Source organism: Puma concolor, chromosome E4 (genome assembly GCF_028749965.1).
Source record: "Puma concolor isolate L17-30 chromosome E4, mPumCon1.1.hap2, whole genome shotgun sequence".
Classification (NCBI taxonomy): Eukaryota; Metazoa; Chordata; class Mammalia; order Carnivora; family Felidae; genus Puma; species Puma concolor.
The window spans coordinates 46050941-46066943 of NC_141683.1; the positions used below are offsets into that span (position 1 = coordinate 46050941).

The following is a 16003-nucleotide window of genomic DNA, read 5'->3' on the forward strand; positions in this document are numbered from 1 at the left end:
AAAATAATGACTATATTGCTTTAGTTTGGACAGGGCTCTTTCAGGCCTTAAAATAAGTTGATCATAATGGCAATTGGCTTGACTAGACTTTGTGCCACCTGTTTGCTATAGGAAATCTTTCCCCGTCACAAACCTTGGGGCAAAGCATGAAGAACTGGGAGAATAATGGCCACAACTATCCTCTGGGAACAGACTTAAGGGCTATGTCGCTTCCTTTAAAAAACACACCACACATACCCACTGCTAATATAAATACAATAGCCATGAGTCTGACTGCCATGGAGACCCAGCTGCACCACAAACCTCATGCCAGATGAACAGAAGGTTAAAGGAAGGAATCTGCTGAAAATGCCAAAAGTTTGGTTTGCTTACAGAATATTTTTTATAACCTTTGCCCATTCAGCAATTGTGGTGTCACTGTTTTGTTTCTGTCCTTACTCCACAACATAGTACAGGGTCAAGTGTCCATCAGTGACTTATCTTACCCTTCTTGTTTTTTTGGTGTTTAATGTGGTTGTGCTTGATTAGGATAGACAGAAAAGAAGATTTGAATGAGTTCCTGTTTCAAAGGAAAGGGGGAACCCTGGTGATGCCCCACCCATATCCCCTTCATCTATTCTGAAGGTCACCTGCCAGTGGTTCCCACACACTTTGGTGGATTCCTGTGACTCTCCTCCTGAGAGCATTGTCTAGTTTCAAGAGTAAGCTTCACCATATTCTCTTATGCTCTAAAGACTGGAGCAGACCAAAAATGCTGAGAGCCAACACTCTAGGAGCTGCCCTCAACCAATGAGGATGGGAGTAGGTGATGAAGAATTCAGCTTTTCATTCACTCACAGGGACAGTTCTCAGATGTATTACATCCATTTTCTTATAACATCCCTAGAAGTATTAAGCCCCAGTCACCCACAATTCATTAACTCACAGTTTATTGGCTTTACCCCGTTTGTGTTTAATTTTCCTATTCCCATAATGTTCTTCATAGAATCACTTCCCAAATAAATTACTTGTGCTGAAATTTCTTTTCTCAGATTCTGATTTTGGGGAATCCAAACTGAGATGGGCATATTTTGCTACCTGAAATGGCCTGGACCTATATTTGCTCTTAAGGAGAGCAAGAATTTGGAGTACAGAATTTCTGGCAGCTGCTGCTGCCACCTAGAAATTGTTATTGAACAACATGAAGCAATATGGCAAGGCTGAAACTGGTAATGTATCTTATCATTTGGATAATAATAAAATTACTTGTCACTTAGTAAATACCAAAGAAATAATACTTCATTTCTTCACTTACTTTATTGACTTAAGTATATGTAAATTATCAAAGTGAATAACATAGTAATGCATATTATTGTTTGTATGATAATCAGATTCATTGTTTGTTATAGGGTACTTTTAAGAATTAATGGTCATCTATTGAATTTTATAAACATATTCAGGAATGAGGAAGCTTTAGAAAAAAGCACTCCAGAAATCTGCATTAAGATTCCTTTGAGGGGCACCTGGCTGGCTCAGTCAGTACAGCATATGACTCTTGAACTTGGGGTTTTGAGTTCAGGCCCCCCATTGGGTGTGGAGATTACTTAAAAACAAAATCTTACTATATGCTAAGAACTTGGATGTAAATTAAAAAAAATAAATTAAATTTTAAAAATCTTAAAAAAATAAAAGATTCCTTTGAATCTTTGTTAAGTACTGGCTACACGTGAAAAGAGTGAAATTGCACAAACTGTTCAAAGAATACTGGGAAGGGAGGGTCAGCTTGCATAGAGATGAAGGTTTTCAAACTTGATCATCCATGATGGAGAATCTTTGGAGATCACCTGGGACATTTAGTAGGGATTCTTGAGAGGTCACACTTTAGAAGTAGGACACAATTCCTGGAGTGAAAACTATTTTAGCACTACTTAGAAAAGCTTAAAAATAGTCCTCAGGAAGATTACTTTGATTTGAGAGTGATGTAAGTGTCTATGAATACAAAACCCAACCCTCTTTAAAAGAACAACAAAATCCAGACACTCAAGAATATAAGATTTACAATGTACAATTGTGCAATGCGCAATGTACAATTCACAGACCCAATAAGTTTTTCTTTTGCTAGTTATAAGAAGGAGGAAAATGTGATCTCTAACCAGGAAAAAGGACAATAGAAACAGATCCAGAAATTACAGAAATGCTAGAAGTAACAGATGATAGATGACCGTTATTAATATTGTGTTCAAGTATATAAAGACATGAACATGTGAGAAAAGAGATGGAAGATATAAAAAATAAGTTAGAATGAACTTCAGGAGTAGAAAAATTAAGTATTTGAAATGAAAAAATCCACTGGATAGGATGAACAACAAATTTCACACTGCAGAAGAAAAGACTAATGACTTTGAAAAGATATAGCAATAGCATCTATCCAAAATGAAGCAGAGAGAACAATAACTTTAAAAAATGAACAAAAGTTCAGTGACCTCTGAGACAGTATTGGGAATTCCAAGATACATGTAACCTGAATCCCAGAATAAAGAGAGAGAAAGGAAGGGAAAGCAAATATGTTGGAAGAATCAATGGCCGAAACAGTTCCAAATTTGATGAAGACTATAAACCCACAAATCCAAGAAGTTCAAAGCACCTCACATAAGATTTCACACACACATAGTAATACCCACATTTGGAGTGACATAAAGCACATTATAAAGTTCTGAAAACCAGTGATAAAGAAAAATATTTTAGCAGCTGCCAAAGAAAAATGATAGTCTATACAGAGAAACAAAGTTAAGAATTATTCATACCTGTGGTCAGAAACTATGTAAACCAGAAAGAAAAATGAACCAAAATCTTTAAAATACTAAAAGAGGAAGTGCCCAGAGTGGCTCAGTTGGTTGAGTGTCCAACTCGATTTCAGCTCAGGTCATGATCCCAGGGTCATGGGATGGAGCCCCGCATCAGGCTCCACACTGAGCATGGAAGCTTGCGTGAGTTCGAGCCCTGAGCTGGGCTCTGTGCTGACAGCTCAGAGCTTGAAGCCTGCTTCAGATTCTGTGTCTCCCTCTCTCTCTGACTTCCCCCACTAATACTTTGTCTCTGTCTCTCTCTGAAAAATACACATTAAAAAATTATTTAAATAAATAAATAAATAATGAAAAATAAAATACTGAAGGAGGAAAAATATTGTCAACCTAGAAATCCATATGTAACTAAAATATTCTTCAGAATATGGTCATTTTTTTTAAGACAACAGCTGTGGCAATTCATCATCAAGAGGACTACATTACAAGAAAGTTAGAAAAAAAGTTGCTCAAATAGGAGACAGTGACACAAGATGAAAACATGGATTTATTTAAAAGAATTAAGAGTAATCAGCAATAATAAATATGTAGATAAATATAAAAGATTATTTTCTCATTTTAAAATTTCTTTAAAATATAATTAACCTTTTACAGTAATAATAATAATAATGTTTTCTTTATAACAGATGTATAAATAAAGCAAATGACATTAATGGCATAAAAGAAAAGAGGAGGAAGTGGAAACATAATGCAAATGTCTTATATGTCAATTGATATAATATTATTGAAGGTAGTTTGGATAAATTAAATATGTATGTTATAAACCCTAGAGCAACCAGTTTTTCTTTTAAGTATAGGTAATAAAATAGTAAATAAACATAAAATTGATAGGCTAAAATTGATAAAATAGAGATAAAATGAATGCTACAACATAATGAACTAAACCAAAAAAAAAAAAAAAAAAGGCAGAGAGAAGATAGATAGACAGCAGATAGAATGAGTAGAAAAAAAGAACAAAATTATAGGTTTAAATCCAAATATATTGAACATTACATTAAATATAAATGACCCACATATTTCAATTAAAAGACAAATTCTCAGATTAATAAAAAAGCAAGATCCAACCATACACTATCTATAAGAAACCCATTTTACATGTAAAGACACAGATACCTTAAAGGAATATGATGGAAGATTTAACACAAACAACAAAAAAATAGATCAATTGGATATTAGCAAAATTAAATCTTTTTGCTTCAAAAGACACCATCCAAAATGTGAAAAGACAATCCTCAGCATAAGACAAATATTTTTAAATCAGGACTCTTATAAGGGACTTGTGTTTAGGCTATATAAAGCATCACAGCTCAATAAAAAAAGATTACCTATTTTTAAAATGGGAAAGGATCTGAATAGACATTTCTCCAAAGAAGATATACAAATGGTCAATAAGCACATGAAAAGATGCTCAACATCATTAGCCATCAGTGAAGTGCAAATCAAAACCACAGTGAGATACCACTTCACACCCATTAGCATAGCTAGAATAAAAAAGACAATAGAAAGTTGATAAAAGTAGGAGAAATTAGAACCTTTATACACTGCTGGTGGAAATGTAAAATGGTGCATCCACTTTGGAAAACAATCTGGAAATTCCTCAAAATGTTAAACATGGAATTATTGTGTGACTCAGCAATTCTATTCCTATGTATATATCCAAGAGAAATAAAAATGTATATCCACATAAAAACTTGTACATAAATATTCATAATATTATTCACAATAGCCAAAACAACTCAAATATCCATGAACAAATGAATGGATAAATAAAATGTGGTAAATCCACATAGTAGAATATTATTTAATTATTAGATGGAAAAAATACTGATATAATCTGCAATATGAATGAACCTTGAAAATATTATGCTAAAGGAGGCAGACACAAAAGGCTACATATTGTATTATCCCATTTCTTTTTTTAAGTTTACTTTTATTTATTTTGAGAAAGATACAGAGAACAAGCGGGGGAGCAACAGAGAGAGAAGGAGACAGAGAAATCCCAAGCAGACCCCACACCATCAGCACAGAGCCTGACATGGGGCTCGATCTCATGAACTGTGAGATCGTGACCTGAGCTGAAATCAAGAGTCAGAGCTTAACTGATTGAGCCACCCAGGTGCCCCTGTATTATTCCATTTCTATGAAATGTTCAGAAGAGGAAAGTCTACAGAGACAAAAGTAGATTAGTGGTTCCAAGGCCTGGGTGAATAGGGAAAATGGGATGACTGCTAAAGGATGTATAGTTTCTTTTTTTTTTTTTTAACATTTATTTATTTTTGAGACAGAGAGAGAGCATGAATGGGGGAGGGTCAGAGAGAGAGAGGGAGACACAGAATCTGAAACAGGCTCCAGGCTGTGCACTGTCAGCACAGAGCCCAACGCAGGGCTTGAACTCACGGACTGTGAGATCATGACCTGAGCCGAAGTCGGACGCTCAACCGACTGAGCCACCCAGGCGCCCCTATAGTTTCTTTTTAAGGTGATGAAAATGTTCTAAAATTGGTTGTGGTGATGGTTGCACAGCTATGAATATGCTAACAACTATTGAATTGCACACTTTAAAAAGAGTTAATTGTATGTTATGTGAATTATATCTCAATAAAGCTGTTATAAAAATAGTAAAATGATGGAAAAGTTATGCCGTGCAAAAACTAATAAAAAAGCTGAAGTAGACTTTGAAACAAAAATATTACCAGGGATAATGGGGAGCATTTTATGATGATGGAGTCAATTTACCATGCAGATATAACAGCTCAAATGCACCCAAAAATAGACCTCCAAATATATGAAGCAAAAGTTGACCAAACTAAAAGTGAAATAAGAAAATCCATAAATATGGTTGGAGATTTCAATTTTTATCTCTCAGTAATTGACACAGAAACTATATAAAAAATTAACAAAGATATCAAAGTCCTGAGCAAATTTGTCAACCAACTTGGCCTAATCAAGATCAATAGAATACTTCACCTAACAGCAAAATATACAATCTTTTCTAGTGTTCCTGGAACATTCACTAAAATAAGCCATTTTCTGGGGCATAAAATAGATCTCAATAAATTAAAAAATATATAAATAAAAAATCATGGTCTCCGTTTATAATAAGAATTAAATCAGAAATGATTAAAAAAAAAGTATCTGGATATTTGGAAATTAAATAAGCATTTCTAAAGAACCCGTGGGTCAGAAAAGACATCACAAGAGAATTTAGAAAACATTTAGAACTGAATAACAATGAAAATGCAACATGTTAAAATTAGAGAGACATAGCTAAAACACTTAGCTGTTTAGTGTGTAAATCACTCTTAAAGGGAAATTCATAGCTTTAAAAGCTTATATTTAAAAAGACGAAAGGAGGGGCACCTGGGTGGCTCAGTTGGTTAAGCGTCTGATTCTGGATCTCTTGATTCATGAGATCTAGCCCGAGTTGACCTTTGTGCTGACAGTGGGGAGCCTGTTTGGGATTCTGTCTCTCCCTCTCTCTCTGCCCCTCCCCAACTTGTGTGCATGCTCTGGAAAGAAAGAAAGAAAAGGATTAAAATTAATTATTTAACCTTCCAATGTAAAAATCTAGATAAAGAAGAGTAAATTGAAATGTTATAGAAAATAATAAAAATGATTTAAAAAATCAATAAGATCAAAAGCAATTTATTTAATCAATAAAATTGATAAACCTTTAGTCAGAATTATTAAGATTAAAAAAACAGAGAAATCACAAATTACTAACATCAATAATAGGAAGAGACATCACTGCACATCCTTCAGATATTAAAAAGATAATAAGAAAAAACTTTTTAGAAGGAAATATAGGCAAACATCTTCGTGGCCTTCAGATAGTCAAAGATTTCTTAGTTCAAAAAAAAAAAAGATAAACCCTAAATGAAATAATGATAAATTAGAGTTTGTCAAAATAAAAAAAACTTCTGCTCTTTCAAAGACCCTTTTAAGAAAATTAAAAGACAAGCCACAGGGGAAAAAAAAAAAAAAAGACAAGCCACAAACAGGGAAGACAGTATTTACAGTGCACATATCTCACATAAGACTTATATCCAAAATATACAAGGAACTCTCCAGAATATACAGAGAACTCTCTTGATCAATCAGTACACAAACACAAACAACACAAGAATGCTCAATAAGTGCATGAAAAAATGGGGCACCTGGGTGGCACAGTTGGTTAAGCATCTGACTTCAGCTCAGGTCATGATCTCATGTTCCATGGGTTTGAGCCCCACATCAGGCTCTGTGCTGACAGCTGCTCTGTGCTGGAGCCTGCTTCAGATTCTGTGTTGCCCTAGTTCTCTGCCCCTCCCCCACTCACACTCTGTCTTTCAAAAATGAATAAATGTTAAAAAAAATTAAAAAATAATAAGTCCATAAAAAATGATTAACATGAATAATAAATAGGGAAATTCTAATTATACCTAAATTCTAATTATATAATTTTATACCATTTGGATCTCTTTTTCTTTATTATCATGCATCATTTATTGAATACATCATCTTTTGCCTACTGTGTGTAATGCTACCTCTATTATATATGAACTTGCCATATATGTGAACATCTGTTTCTGAGATCTATTTGTCTATCCCTGTGCCAACACCACATATTCTTAGTTACTATAGCTTAATAATAAGTATTATATTTGGTAGGGCAACTGTCCCTCTCCAGCAGAAATAAACAAATCCTCTCTGAGGAAGCAAATTTTACAACTGTTAAGGAACAAAAATTCAACTGAGAAAATTTTAAAGATATAATTGGTTTATTAATTAATTCATGAATTGAACATTATCCCATCTAACAAGCAGAGGGGAGCTCTGGGGAGCTGTACCAAATGAAAGGATTTCATAGACAGAAATGGGGCAGAACAAATTAGCAAAAGAAAAGAAAGGATTGTTTCCGGCAAGGTCACCTTCTCGTAGGGGGTAGGACAGGGAGTTTTATTAAATGGATTACCTCATCTTTTGGGGGTAGGTAAACAGGATCCATGTGACAGATTACCTCATTGCTGCTGACCAGAAAATTCCTGACTGACTGGTTAAGGCTATATTTCTTGGGAAGGTTGAAACTGCAATTGGATTAGATATTAAGCCCCACTTGGTGACTTTATCCAGCATAACTGACTCCATTCTGGGCTTGTGGTTTTCTATTTTAACACAAACCTCAAAGAAATCCTGTAGTTAAGGTTGTATGTTCCATGCACTCACCAAAATGTTACTGTACATAGAGAAAATACACAACCATAAATGAGATTCAACAAAAATAGCAAACCACAGAATCAGACCTGCAAAAACTGATATTATAATTATCAGATACCAAATATATAATAAAAAATAAATATGTATAAATCCATATAAAAGAATAGAATTAGAAAAAAGAATTCTGAAAAGAATCTACAGCAATGAAAATTATAATAACTGAAAGTAGGATCTGGATAGATTGACTTAACATTATATTAAACACAGTTAAAGAAACAATTAGTGATTTGGAAGTTAAAGCTGAAGAAATTACACATAATGTGGGACAGAGACAAGGCAAAGGGAAATATGGCAAAGAGATTCAGAAACAGGGAAAGAAGAGTTAACAGATCCAACTTACATATAATCTGAGTTCTAAAAAGAAATAACCATGGGGGACACACAATATTAAAAGACATAATGACTGAGTGTTTTCAAGAAGGGATTAAGAACACCAAACCTTAAACCAAGGAAGTTCCCCAAAGTAACAAACACCATAAGTAAAAAGAAATACACATGAGTGACAAATTAAAAACAATGAAAACACAGAGAAGAGAAAAGAAGCAGCCAGAAAGGAAAAAAAAGAGAGAGAGAGAGAGGAGGACATCTACAGTGACTGATAGCTGACTTCTCAGAAACAACAGTGGAACCCAAAAGAACTGAAAATACATTTTCAGAGTACTGTAAGAAAATAACTTTCAACCTAGAATTCTATACAGTTAATCTTCAGAAAACATGAGTTTGAACTGCACATGTCCACTTACATATAGATTTTTTACAGTCCAATACTATAAATGTATTTTCTCTTCCTTATGGTTTTCTTTACAATGTTTTCTTCTCTCTAGCTTCCTTTATTGTAAGAATACAGTGTATAATGCATATAACATACGTAATATGTGTTAATCAGCTATGTTATCTGTAAGGCTTCTGGTCAACAGTAGACTATTAGTAGAGTTTTGGGAGAGTCAAAAGTTATACCCAGATTTGCAACTGTCGCACCCCTAACTCCTGTGTTTTTCAAGGGTCAACTGTATTCAGTGATACAATCATTCAAAAGTAAAGGCAAAATAAAGATATATTCAGACACAAGCCCAAAATGGTTTACTATCAACACATCTTCACAAAAGAACTTCTAATGAAGGTGTATCACGTCAGAAGGAAGATTTGTGATGTATGAAAATGGAAAGCATAAATATTGACTATGTACAATGGCAAAATTAATGTCTAATTGGTGAGGCTACATATCAAGAGAGGATAGCATATTGCTTAGGGAGGGTGATGATTTGCTTGAAACATTTGAAGACTCATATGGTTCTGAAGAAGAGTAAAATTATTTAACATGTTAATGCATGTTAAAATTTCTAGGATAATCATTAAAAGGATAGGATAGAAATAGCTGTAAATGTTAACTTTTATCATCATTATTATTGTTATTATAGTTGCAATTATTATGTTCTTATAGAAAAAAAAAAGGAAAGAAAGAGAAGGGGGGGAGAAAAAGAGAAGGAAAGGATTCTATAGTCAAATCAGTTTTTCTTAACCAAAACAGATTTATTTCCTGCTTGATTTCTCTAAGTTTTTTCTCAGCTAATGGGCATTCTAAATCCCCAGATAGACTGTAGAGGGTGTGCAGAATTTTGTTTATTTGACATCAGAACCTTTAGCTCATTAAACATTTATTAATATATTGAGAAACTTGCAGGTTAGAGAATACCTTTTAAACTGAATGTGAATCTCCTACAGCTTGATTTGCTTGTTTAAGGGGTTAATATAACCATGTGGGCTTGAAGAGAATAACAGACTAGATTAACAAAGTCAATCTCAGAAAGACCTCAGGTCTGAGAAAAGAAGACAGTAAGGAAGAGTTGAAAATACTCTTGTCCAATGATACCAGGAAGGAGGGGACATATTGCAAGTTATTAAACTGGAAGAAAAAAATTAAAGCACCACCTAGCAAATAGGTTGGAAAGCTTCTGCTATAAGGCTGGTGGAACATCTGGGAACACTGCCAAGTAATTTTGGGGAAGAGACTTGGCACTAATTGTGGCCTTGTGTTCTTTGTGAAAGAAGAAAAAGATTATTTTATAAGTCATAATACACTACCTAGAAGCCAAATTGCCAGTTAAAATTCTATTTGCGGGCAGGTGTAAGGTTTCAATATAGCTTTCACCTAATATCATAGAATACTGCCTCTTTGTAATCAAATAGGATGCCAACTTATCGTTTCAGCTCCATTTTTGATGTTTCAAATGTTCAGAAAAATAGCAGGTTAGGAATGTCTGTAATTATAATGGAATCATATGTGTCTGCTCTAAATGCAGCTGTTTGGTTTATACAGTCCAGAGGAAATAAGTCACCAAATATAGAAAGGTGCTTTTGCTCTTATCAACTCAATTAATTATTTCCTCTGGAAGTTAACATTTTATTTATTTTATTTTTTTAATGTTTATTTGTTTTTGAGAGAGAGAGAGGAGGAGGAGGGGCAGAGAGAGAGGGAGACACAGAATCTGAAGCAGGCTCCAGGCTGTGAGCTGTCCACACACAGCCTGACACAGGGCTCAAACTCAGGAACAGTGAGATAATGACCTGAGCTGAAGTCAGATACTTACCCGACTGAGCCACCCAGGCACCCCTAGAAGTTAACATTTTAAACGGATCCAAACAAAGAGAAAGGGGAAGGTATTTGGTGGCTAGCTTTTAAAATTCTATGCTGTTTAGTATCTTTTTAAAAAAGTCTGTGATGCTTAAATTGCCACTGATGTAATATAATCCCATTGATGCTTTTATGTAACTATACATACACTAGGCTTGTTTTCTCCGAAGACTTAAAGAAATTTGGAGGCGTCAATCTTCACATTCCTCGTGGTGGAAGGCTTAAAGAGCAAGCCAGATCCGAGCTGGCCTTGAAAACTCTGGTAAGTGGAAAGAAGAGATGCCTTTCACCCCATTCTCCACAACTGGAATGCCCTTGGCACTTTTTTCTCTTGCTCTCCAAATCCTAATAGGCTCAGGGCCTGCCACCACCATGAAGCCTCCCTTGATGTCTCTGGTCCATCTTAATATCTTTTCTTTCTCTGAAGGAAAAGCGGGTATCTCTTGTTCTCTTCATGGTAGCACTCAAATCCTACTGCTGTTCATTGTGCCCTCATTATTATATGACCTACTCTTCTAAACAGAGAGATTCTTCCAGGCACAGCCAGTTCTTATATTTCTTCTATTTATTTATTTTACAGAGATTTATTATATTTAGAGAGAGTGTGGGCACTTGTGGGGTGGGGGTGGGGGTGTGTGGAAAGGGAGGGAGAGAGAGAGAATCCCGGGGCTGGAACTCACAAACTCTGAGATCCTGACCTGAGCGGAAATCAAGAGTTGGACGGTTAACCAGCGGGACCACCCAGGCCCCCAGGGTAGCTCTTATATTTCTGATTCTCGTTCAGTTCAGTGCTGGGGTTACAGTCGGTGGCCCATAAATACTTGTTAATAAAGTGACTAATGAAAGACCTAGAGAAGTCAACTGCTTAGGAAACAATTATTCTGACTGCTCCCTGACAGCAGGGAGGTTCGGGGTGGTCTGCGGTTTGGGAATGACTTGTATGTTACCATTCTTGCCATCCATTTTGAAAGAGTTCAAGGGAACACACTGCTCCAGGGAGCGCTGGTTTCTTGTCTGTGCTTATGATCCGGTTGGACCAAAAGCAAACTGAAGGGCCTTTCCCAGAGAGTCACAGCCCTCTCTGTGACAAAGGAACTGCTGTGGACGGCTGAGGGAGGATGGGGGTCGGGGCAGGTCGGAACTGGAGCCACAGCTCTATTTTTCAGTCCTCCTTTGTCCTTTAGCCACCACACCTTGCTGCCCGGTTTGTTTTTCCAACCCCAACACCCCCTTCCTTGTAGGCTTGTATCTTAAAGGACTGCTTCAAGGTGAGGATTTTGAAAAGTACGTTGGGCACTTGTAAGCTCCTCCCCCAAGCAAAGTCAGCAGGAGGCATGTTGACGATGGCTGTTTGCTCTCAACACTGGAGAGTTTGCAGAAAACTGGAGGGCAGACCCCTGCCTCTTCTTGGGCTCCGGAGGCCTCGTGCGGCCAGGACAGATGCAGCGGGCCTAGCGACTATTGCAAGCCCGCATCGGACCGGGCAGAGCTAGGGGAACACAGCCTTGCGCCCTGCCGCTTCGGCCGGTGACGCGTGGGTGAGAGGACCCGTGTGCAGTGCAGATGGCGCAGGGTCTGCTCTGAAGACGCACGGAGCAGGCTCCTTGAATGCGATGCCCACTGAGGCGGCGCAAGACCCACCGCCGCATCAACTGCTGATGTATTTCAGTGGTGGCGTTTCCGCAGGAATGGGAAATTACTTATTCTCAGATCCTTAGCTGGTTTCCTTTTACATAACTTCTGCGTCTTTCACTTATGTTCACTTTGGGGGAGCCCTAGGGCTCTCCTAAACCATACAGGTGTGGAATTTTAATAAAACACGATTTATTAAAATCCGAGCTCACAAAATTGGTAAATTATGGAGATGGATTATTTTTACCGCAAAAGGATTTTGTGATCAAATTCAGGTTCCCTTTTATTAATCCCTAATTCTCCTAGTGTGTATAATAACATCACATTGTGGATTTCTTCAGAAGTAATCCATGTGCCCAGCTACAGTACATCATGGCAGGTAAAACCATGTTATTTGACTTCAACAGGACCTAGATTTGAGACCAGGCTCTGACACTTACTTGCTGTGCGTTTGAATACATTTATTATCCTGTCAAAAATACAAATTAAAATTGTTGCAAGTGTTAAATGAGATAGCATAGCTCGAACACTTAGCATACAGTAAGAGCTCCCTATTTTAGTGAGCAATTCTTTGTCTTCTTATTAGAGTATTCATAAAGGTCGGTTGACCTACATCTGGTTTAAATGCAACTTTTTTTTTATCTTTTGTGTAAGAGTTAGATCTACCTTTGTTACTGTGACTTACTTCTGTGACCATTCTGCCAGTTTCCTATCCTGCCCAGTGGTTTGGGTTCTATGGCCTTGGATTTCCCCAAAGACCAAAGTCTTTCTATCACAGAAGTAGGTGGAAAAAGGGCTACTCCCATATCATACTGCCTGTAGGCTGAGAGTCTGCCTAATTAGATGGGTTTCTCTCTAAAATGCTTCTCAAAGCATAGCCAATGAACCCCTTTATCATAATCTTAGGAGTGTTTATTAAATTGCAGATTCCTAGGGTCCTACCTCACAGCTTTTGAAATAGAATCTTTTGTGGAGGTTCTAGGGTAAGAATCTTCATTGTAATAAACATCCAGCTTATTCTGATGCTAACCAAATAAAATTGTAGAACTGCTCCAGTGCAGTCCTCAAGTTTGCCTGATTATGGAATGGCGTAGGGATATTTAATAAAAATAGAGGTTCCTGGGCCCCACCCCACAATTTCTAGGAAGGAGCCTGAGGATGTGTATTTTTAAAATATTTTTTAATGCTTATTTATTTTTGAGAGAGAGAAACAGACAGAGCTCAAGTAGGGGAGGGGCAGAGAGAGAGGGAGACACAGAATCCTAAGTGGGCTCCAGGCTCCGAGCTGTCAGCACAGAGCCAGATACCGGGCTCGAACCCACAAACCTTGAGATTATGACCTAAGCAAGGTCGGACGCTTAACCGACTGAGCCACCCAGGTGCCCAGAGGATATTTTTTAATAAGTGCCCTCAGGTGATTCTGATGATCTGGCAAATGCAGGAAATGCTGCTCTAGAATGACTGGCCAGTGGCACCTTTGGTGGTAGTGGTGGTAGCAGGAAAGGGATGGGGGCAGTGATCAGGGACGGGATGATGGTTTGAATGATCCAGAGAGTGACTTAGGTCAAGAGCTGAGCCCCCGCTGTAAGGGTTCATCTTTGCTTTTTACTTTTTTTTTTTTTTTATGTTTATTCATTCTTGAGAGAGAGACAGAGTGTAAGTGGGGGAGGGGCAGAGAGAGCGGGAGACACAGAACCCAAAGCAGGATCCAGTCTCCGAGCCGTCAGCACAGAGCCCAATGTGGGGCTTGAACTCACAAACTTCGAGATCATGACCTGAGCTGAGGTCGGACGCCCAATCGACTGAGCCACCCAGGCGCCCCTCCACATCACCTTTGCTTTTCAGCATCTCCCCCTGCATGCCAGTCTGTGTCCAGCCGCTCCCACAGTGTTTCAGAAAGCAAAACCGAGTCACTTTGGGGAGATGAAGCAAATGCAAGAGTGAATAGTGAAGCTCCTGGGCAGGAACCAGCAATCTCAGATGAACAACTGTGGGGCTGTGAGTAAATGGAAAGAACAGCTGCTTATCATAACAGCCATCCCTGGTTCTCTCTTACAGCCTGGCTGAAGTTCCCATTGTCACCTTTTTCAGGAATTGCCTCCTTTCCTTAAGACAGTCTGACTAGGTTTGTAACTCAAATGGCTTCCATCAAAACAACACCCTGCACCAGGTGCTGGCCATTCAGTGACCTGTGACTGAGCTGTGCCTTACCTACTGTCTTTCTGGACCTCTGTGCCAGCCTCTGCAGCCAGATTAGTTCTTTCAGAGCTTGCACTGGGTCCCGGCTTCTCCTCAGCAACAGCAGTCCAGGGATGACAGGTGCCATGCTTTCTGCACAAGTCTTCATGTGCGGTGAGTAGAACAGTAATGCTTCAACCTCATATTTTATCAGCAGATATGGCTACCAGGTAAAAAAAACCTACTTGTTACAAAGATGCTCTCTTGGGATACTCATCCTCTCTCCATGGTGCTCTCCTTACTCCCAGAAAAGCTGGACAATACTTCCCTTAGTCTGCTGTCTACCCAGTGATGGGAAGGCAGCCTACAATCAGAGGAGTCTTCTCCCTCTCCGTCTTCAGCTGATGTTCACAAGGTACCTGTTCTGTAATTTTGCCCCCAGTTACTTTGGACCTGGGTCTACCACCTCATGACAATACTGAGTTTTTTCTTTCCCTCGGTAGGGATTATCTATGATCCCAGTGGGTAATAGAATTTGCAATGAGGAAGACTCTGATACCACCATAGTCCTTCATCTATCTTGTTATATGACATTCTGGCCAGCAAACAAGGATGAGGGCTTTATCCGAGGGAGATATTGTAGTGTGTTCAACCAGAGATAAGTAAGATAAAGTCTAGGACAGAAAGAAATTCAAATGAGGAGTACAGCAACATTTCAGTGGATGACCTATCCCAGGGTCAGCCTGGCAATGAAAACATAAGAGTCAGGGTATTCAAAATATAAATATGGGAGTTCTTTAGTTGTGATATCTGTGTGTATCTATATCTCTATCTACAGAAAACTAAAATATTAATCCGGAAAAAGTGTTGATAATGTGCATTGTATTAAGTGTTGTGTTGTCAACTAATCTAGACCAATTTGTTCATTCACAACTGTTGGGTTCTTTTGGCAAATAACGGTGACCTCTAATGACTAAAGGTAGAGAGAGGAAGGGTCAAGGTCTCATTCCCAATAAACTTGTTACAAAGTGGTACATTACAAGAAAAGCAAATCTCAAACCAAATCCTGCAACACAAATGTGAACATTTATTAGCAAACAGACACGAAGAGTCATGCAATATGCTCTTATTGGCTCCCTCCCTTGGTCACTCTGCCAGTCCCCTTTCATGACAGTTTCACTAGTGACAGATATAGCAGTATTCTCTAGGGAGGATCAGCTAGCCATCCAGTCAGAATCAGACAGTAAGTCCTTTGGTAAGAGATGGGACACAGGACCGAATGGGACTTCTAGGCTGGTGCATCATACCAAGAGATATTAGGCTGCTGCACAAGAGAGGTTCATGCACAAGTGAGGGTGTCTGTACCTTGCGAGTCAGTTTACATATACTGAACACTATTCCAATTGCCTTTGAAAAACTATTTCTAACTCCAATTATGCTAATGAATAAACCCTTGACTACAGAC

General features: G+C 37.9%; 1 long non-coding RNA gene across 1 annotated transcript in view; it reads left to right on the forward strand.

Moving 5' to 3' along the window:
• LOC147572635 (uncharacterized) overlaps positions 1-16003 on the forward strand; it is a 124984-nt gene that overhangs the window by 51574 nt on the left and 57407 nt on the right. Inside the window, exons 8-10 of the long non-coding RNA XR_015246002.1 lie at positions 1032-1208; positions 10882-10990; positions 11970-14712. This is a non-coding gene — a long non-coding RNA (uncharacterized LOC147572635). The remainder of the gene's footprint in view (positions 1-1031; positions 1209-10881; positions 10991-11969; positions 14713-16003) is intronic.